A 7,398-nucleotide genomic window follows, 5' to 3' on the forward strand; every position below is an offset into this window, starting at 1 on the left:
ATAAAACAGCCTACAGCCGGTGCGAGAATATTTTACACGGCTCACCATTTCTCGCAGTCTCTTTTTCAGATATTATTCGCCTAAGCGATTGCGAATCGAATTGGTATTTATTCACTCAATGTGTTGTTGGTAGAAGCTACAGAAAAAAATTAGCGATTTGGCACTTGAGAGCAGCCAAGAGAAATCGCAAAGTCTATCTACAGCTGCTCATATTCTGTATATGTGCATATGTATGTATGCACTTTGGCGCTGAGAGAGCAACAAATTTAAAAGTCAATTTTAAAATAGTGGCTGTGGGCAGTATTTAAAGCTCATACCTACACAAATATTATAAATCAATAAATATAGGGTGGGCCATATAGAGTTTGCTTTTTGAACCACCTATTTTTTTGAGAATGGTAACACAAATGGCATGTCAAATGTCTTCATAATTTACTTAAAGGTTTGACATTTACGAAATGGGACGCTATCCGCTTGAACAAAATTGGAAAATATGGAAAACCTATTTCCAAAGTGATGAGTCTTCTTCTTCTTTTCTGATTTTCACATCGGTGGCTACGTCAATAAGCAAAATTGTCGGATTTGGGGCTCAGAAAATCCACACGTTACTGTAGAGAAGCAAATGCATCCACAACGGGTCACTGTTTGGTGCGGTTTTTGGTCTGGCGGCATCATCGGGCCATTTTTTTCGAAAATGAGCGAGGTGCCGCGGTTAGAGTAAATGGCGAGCGTTACCGTGACATGATGAACGAGTTGTTTCCAAAAATTGAAGAGGATGACATGGACGACATTTGGTTTCAACAGGACGGTGCAACTTGTTACACTGCCAAAGTTACACTCGAACTTTGGCTACCGTTTTTGAAAACCGAATAATCAGCCGAAATTCCGATACCAATTGGCCGTCTCGGAGCTGTGATTTAAGCCCGTTGGGCTATTTTTTGTGGGGAGCCGTTAAGGACAAAAGCTATGCGAACCATCCAGAGACGATTAATGCTTTTAAACACGAAATCGAAGTTGCCATTCATGAAATTGAAGCCCAAACAATCGAAAATGTGCTTAAAAATTGGGTTGATCGAATGGTCCACTGTAAAGCCAGTCGTGGCAGTAATTTGAACGATATTATTTTTCATTCATAAATGACAATGTTCAATCTTCAAAAAAAAAAAAAAGTTTAAAAAAATATTGATTAGTTTTTTTTTATAGCCATGGCCCACCCTGTACATTGAATTAATCAATAATTATTCTTTTCCGCCTTAAAAATATGCAGTTACTAGTTGTATGTTTGATGCTTTTAAAGGTATTACAACTGTAGAAGTTTTTTAATATTATTTATTTCATTTTATTCTATTGCTGTTTTTGTATCACAACCAAATATAAAAAAAATATGAGTGAAGTTCCGTTCGGATCATGAACTAATGTTTTTTGAATTACTACAAAAAGCGGCATCCAATACTTTCCAATCATTTTTTCTTTATTAGAACTTTCTTTATTTAGCACTTTCGGAACTATTGTCGAATATATTGAATTGTTCAGAAAGTATATTAATTTCGTTGTTTTGTGGATATATCGAGCTTTGAGGTTAAGCCAAGGCCTTTCAGGTGGTCATAAGCAGTTGAATTCGATAAATTTAACCTCTCACCGATCTCACGTGTTGTTATTCGCCGGTTTGCATCAACTAATGCCTTTATCGCGCTTTTTATCTGCGTCAATCGGCCTTCCAGAACATGGTGCATCTTCGGCATTAAAATTGCCGGATCGAAATTTGGCAAAGCAGTTCTGGCACTGGCGTAGTGTCAACACATCTTCTCCATACACATCGGTTAATTTCTTTCTGGCTTGAGCAGCTTTTTTACCTCTTCTATAGTAAAAAAGTAAAATATGACGAAAGTGCTCCTTGATGCTCTCCATATTTAAAGGGCATCGACCAAAAACTACTGCGTAAAATCAATTGAACTTATTCACACAGAAGCCTTGCTATATCAGCTGTGAAAACATATAATATAATGAGAATGGGACTTAAATGTGAAATTAGCTGTGAAAAAATACAATTAAATCCTCTGTCGGGAAAAAACGAAAATACTTTCCGAACAACCCAATAGCTTCATTCAAGACCTATCTCTGCTGGTCATGCAGTAACCTATCGTATCAACATATTTTGTAGGACATTTCCGATAGCTTCGGTCCCTATATTAGCATTCACGTGAACAGTATCGAGTTTAGGTGCCTGAATTGTTTTTGTACTGTCGCAATAACATCGATCTTTGACGGCACTTCATAAAAAATTTTAACGGTGTCAAAGCGCAGTGAATGCTAACTAACACCACCAAAACATCTGATTACACCTGCGCGTAGTGTCAATGCATTTCAAACATAGCATTGTGCTGCAATCAGCAAATTAGTTAACACAAGGCTTTTGGCTCCGCGTTGACCGAAAATTTGCTGTCGTCGTGGTTTTAGAACAGGGGTGGGCAAAAGCCGGCCCGCGGGCCGGATCCGGCCCTCTTGCTAATTTTATTCGGCCCGTTGAAAAATTCCGCACATAAATTTTTTTAAACTCTTTTATGAGATTTTGTTGACATCAGCATTATTAGTGTGCGTACTGTATATATAATAGTCTTAATAAAATGGGCGGTCGGCTAACTACACGAGTGTGGACGATGTCGTGAGCTTGAAACAATCCTCGTGTGTTTCACACGGGTCGCTCGCGACGATCGCTCTCAGGGCGGTTTTTTCGTCAAACACAAAGGAGATCGCGCTAGGTTCGAAATGCCTGTGAGTACGGCATATGCCATAGATGACTAGATGTGAAACTCTTTTTCTCGTGAGAGCGCTGAAAAATGTGCATTTTTTATAATATTTTCCAATATTGCCACACCGGTAGAAACATGAATTGGGTATTTTTGAATCAAAGGTCTGGAATTTTTAGTTTCCACACCACCGTTGAGGTTAGTATTTAGTGTGCGGTTGCCTTATATCACTCGTAAACACCTACATATACTAAAAATAAGCACAATCCGTACGAAATATGTACATAAATAAGCAAAAAATTTTAAAATTTCTATGTAAATGAAATTATTTAAAACTGAAATACAAAAGTAATTTAATAGTAATAAAGTTATGAACCCGAAAAACATAAGTTATAATTAAAAACATGACTTATTGCGATTTTTTAATATAACACAGAAAGTGGGTAACAAAAAAAAATTCTCAAACAACGAACAGAATAAGTTAAAGCAGATTACCTTTAATTTTTGTAAAATATCTCAAACACAAATTCAGTTCCCTTACCTATGCCAAGTTTTGAAACGTCCTCATGGGCGCGCTCTCTCTCAAAATGAATAAGTTTCACATCTAGTTATCTATGGCATATGCTGCACTCCTCTCACTTTTCGAGGAACGACAGGTCGCACCACGTGTATTGTTAATTTTGATTTAGTACTGATCGCATACTCTTTTTTGTTCGAGTCTAATATTAGTTTGCAAATATAAAATTGAAAAAGTGGACTTTTTGTAAGTAAAATTATAAAACATTGGTTTTATTTTATTGTATTAAGTAAATTATAGGTTTGTAGACCTTTGTAAAATGAGTCAATCTAAAAAAAGAAAAGTTGATTTGGAATGCAGAAACTTCAATGAAGCTTGGACGGTAAAATATCTTTTTACAAACATAAATAAGAAAGCAATTTGTTTAGTTTGTCAGGAAACAATTGCTGTTTTTAAAGAATACAATTTAAACAGGCACTTTACAACAAAACATCCAAAATATGCATCACATTCATTAAAAGAACTTCAAACTGTAGCAGAAAACTTGGCAAAAAACTTGAATAAGCAAGAAAATATATTTACCAAACAAAGTAATATAGAGAAATCTACAACAAAAGCAAGTTATGTTGTCGCACACAAAATTGCTAAGTTATGTAAGCCGTTTTCTGAAGCAGAATTTGTTAAACAATGCATGGTACAAGTGTCGGAGATATGTTGCCCTGAAAAGAAACATATTTTTGAAAATGTAAGCCTTTCAAGAAGAACAATAGTACGACGGATTGAAAATATTTCAGGAAACTTACTTGACCAGCTAAGAACAAAAATTGCTGATTTTACCTATTGTTCTCTGGCTTTAGATGAGTCCTGCGATATTACTGATACAAGTCAATTATTAATATTTATTCGCGGCATTAACAAGAAATGCGAAATTAGCGAGGAACTTCTTAGTGTGCATCCAATGAAAGATACAACTACTGGTGAAGACTTTTTTCTCGCTCTTGAAGAGTGTTTAGTTAAAGTAAGTTTAACTTGGAATAAAATAGTAAGCGTCACTACGGATGGTTGTCCTAGTTTAACAGGGAAAAATGTAGGCTTACTTAAACGAATTCGCGACAAAGTAAAAAAGTTACAACCAGAACACGATATATTATTTTTGCACTGCATTATTCATCAAGAAGTGCTATGCAGAAAGGTTTTAAAACTGAATCACGTCGTTACTGTTGTGACCAAAGTTGTGAATTTTATTCGAGGACGTGCCGTAAACCATCGACAGTTTGTTGAATTTTTGAAAGAAATTGAAAGTGACTTCTATGAAATTCCTTATTACACTGAAGTGAGATGGCTTAGCATTGGTAAAGTTTTGGACAGATTTCAATATTTGCTTGATGAAATAGTATCCTTCTTGTCGATAAAAGAAAAACTACATGATTTTCCTGAATTGCAAAATAGAGCTTGGCTAAACGATTGCTCATTTTTAGTAGATATCGTAAAATATTTGAATGAACTAAATATAAATCTACAAGGGAAAAAACAATTCGCTTTCAATATGCACTCAAACGTCAAAGCATTTATGACAAAACTAAGTTTATTTGCTGAAAACTTTAATAATAAATTATTAAATCATTTCCCCTCATTGCAAGCACGGCGAGAATCATTGAAAAATACAGATTTTTTTAAATATAGTACAATAACACAAGACCTGCATTCTGAATTCCAAAGAAGATTTCAAGATTTCAAAGCTATTGAAAAACCTTTATCATTAATTAGCCAACCTTTCAATTTCGATGTGCAAGAAGCCCCTGTTGAAATTCAACTAGAACTAATTGACTTACAATCAAATATTTTACTAAAAGAAAATTTTCACTCAAACGAATTGAGTGCTTTCTATGGCGCTTTGAATGATGAACATTTCAAACATTTTTTGAACTATGTTCAAAAATACCTTGTTTTATTTGGATCGACATATATTTGTGAAAGAACTTTTTCTTTAATGGTTTCCACGAAAAATAAATATCGATCACAAATTAGTGACGAAAATCTACACTCGGTTTTAAGGATTGCTGCAAGTGATTTGGAACCCAATTTTGAAGAAATAATGTCAGATGAACATTCGAGATTTCACGTTTCGCATTAACTTTAAATATTTATTTTACCGTTTGATGTTTTTCTTTTCTTTTTTGAATTCTATTTACTATTATATTTACGAAATGCAATATAAATGTTAAATTGTAATAACTATGTGTCAATATAAAATAATTTGTATCATTAAGACATAAATAAGTAACAAAATAAAACGTTTCATTGACTGGTTTATCTAATAGGCATTTATTTATAAAAATATTTCTTTAAAAATTACGTGACATACTTTATTCAAATTGAAATGATACTTAGTGTTTTTGTCAAAAAAAAATTGGCAGGGAAAAAACTCCATCCAAAACATCCGCTTGCGCAAAGCATATGCGGTATAGTCCTCCGGCCCGGGAGACATTTTGAAAATTTCATTTTGGCCCGCGCTTTAAAGTATTTGCCCACCCCTGTTTTAGAAGGTACTTTTAAGTCAGTCCAGGAGACATAAATCTTAACTTTTTCCCCAAATATTTTGGCGGAAGTCTTAAATTATAATACATCTTATAAATCCTATGGAAAACAGGACCGATTTTGTTTTGTATGGAAAGTGATGAACGATGAACGAGAGCAGAAATATTTAATTTTTCTTATCTTAGTCCATTGATCTTTTACGGGAAAAGTATCCGGACCGTGTTATCTCTTGAAGTAGTGATCGCAATTGGCCACCGAGATCGTTTCTTTGAGGCCACGTGAAAGAGGAGGTGTACGCCAACAGTCCAGGGTTGATTCAAGACCTCAGCGATGGAATTCGTGAGGCTAACGAGGACAAAGGGCAGCCACTTTGCAATTCAGTTATGGAAAATTTCATGAAAAAGATATTGTCTGTAAGCGTGGTCGTGGTGGTCATTTCCCTGATGTTATTTTCCACTATTAACGGAATACCTTCCTCTTTATAAGGAAATAAACATCCGCTCATTTATATTAAAAAATAGCATTTTTCTTTGAAAATCAAAATCACACCTCTGTTTGGAAAACCCTATAAGTTAATATTTTGTCAAAAAAAAAAATTAGTTTTACTCTCAAGTTGCCCCCAAATTCCACACAGGCAGGTGAGTTAATTCACTTCCGAGTGAATTTCATTGAAATTTTATGGCAATTGCATTGAAACCCGCTCGGAAGTGAATTGCTGCCCGATAGTTTCAAATTTTGGGTTTCCACTCGCTACACTTGCCGACGCTGAATATCTTTCGCCGCACACACTTGGCTGTGTGTAATGCGACTGCCACATCGGCGAGATTTTCGTCAGTTTTGCTCAAATTTCTCTTGTTTGCGAGCATGCCCTCTCATTTGATCAGTAAACAATTTTTGTGGTTGACTGTCATCATTGAGTAAGAAGCAATTATTATTATTATTATTTTTTTAATAACATTTAATGAAACTTCACGAATTTTTTACAGAGTCAGAAGGCCTCATTGCTTTTTTGTCTAATAATATGAATCAAAAAGGGTTAATCAATGCTTGTGGCTTGCCTTTTTTTATTAATTTATGCGACAACACAGTGCAACAAGATTCTACGTATTGATGAGACCAAAAGCTAATAAAAGTTTACACCTCTCTCTTTTTTAGCTGCTCACTTGTGCATAACGGATTTATGTAACAGCATAAAGGAATCGAGATAAATAGATATATATATAGGAACATGGAAAATACCAAATGATCAGGATAATGAGCAGTCGATAACGACTTAGTACACTGGTTTCTCCCACCCTTATTGGTAACCGTGTGCTGTGCTCCACAGGAACCCCATTTACTTTCATTCGTGGAATCATTTTGTGGCTCTTATGAAACGTAGAATTGATCCCTTCCCCACGCCAGACAGCTCTGTAAGAGAATTGAAAGTATTTACCTAGACAAACTGCTCTGATTTTAGCTAGGGATGGATAATTGTTCAACTGTTTCTTCCTCTTCCTCATCTCTGAAACTTCTGCAATATTCATGGGAGAAAACTCCTAGTCTCAAGGAATGCCTGCCAAATAGCCAATGACCGGCTAAACAAGCCACGACCTT

This window comes from Anastrepha ludens, chromosome 4, assembly GCF_028408465.1.
Source record: "Anastrepha ludens isolate Willacy chromosome 4, idAnaLude1.1, whole genome shotgun sequence".
Lineage (NCBI taxonomy): Eukaryota > Metazoa > Arthropoda > Insecta > Diptera > Tephritidae > Anastrepha > Anastrepha ludens.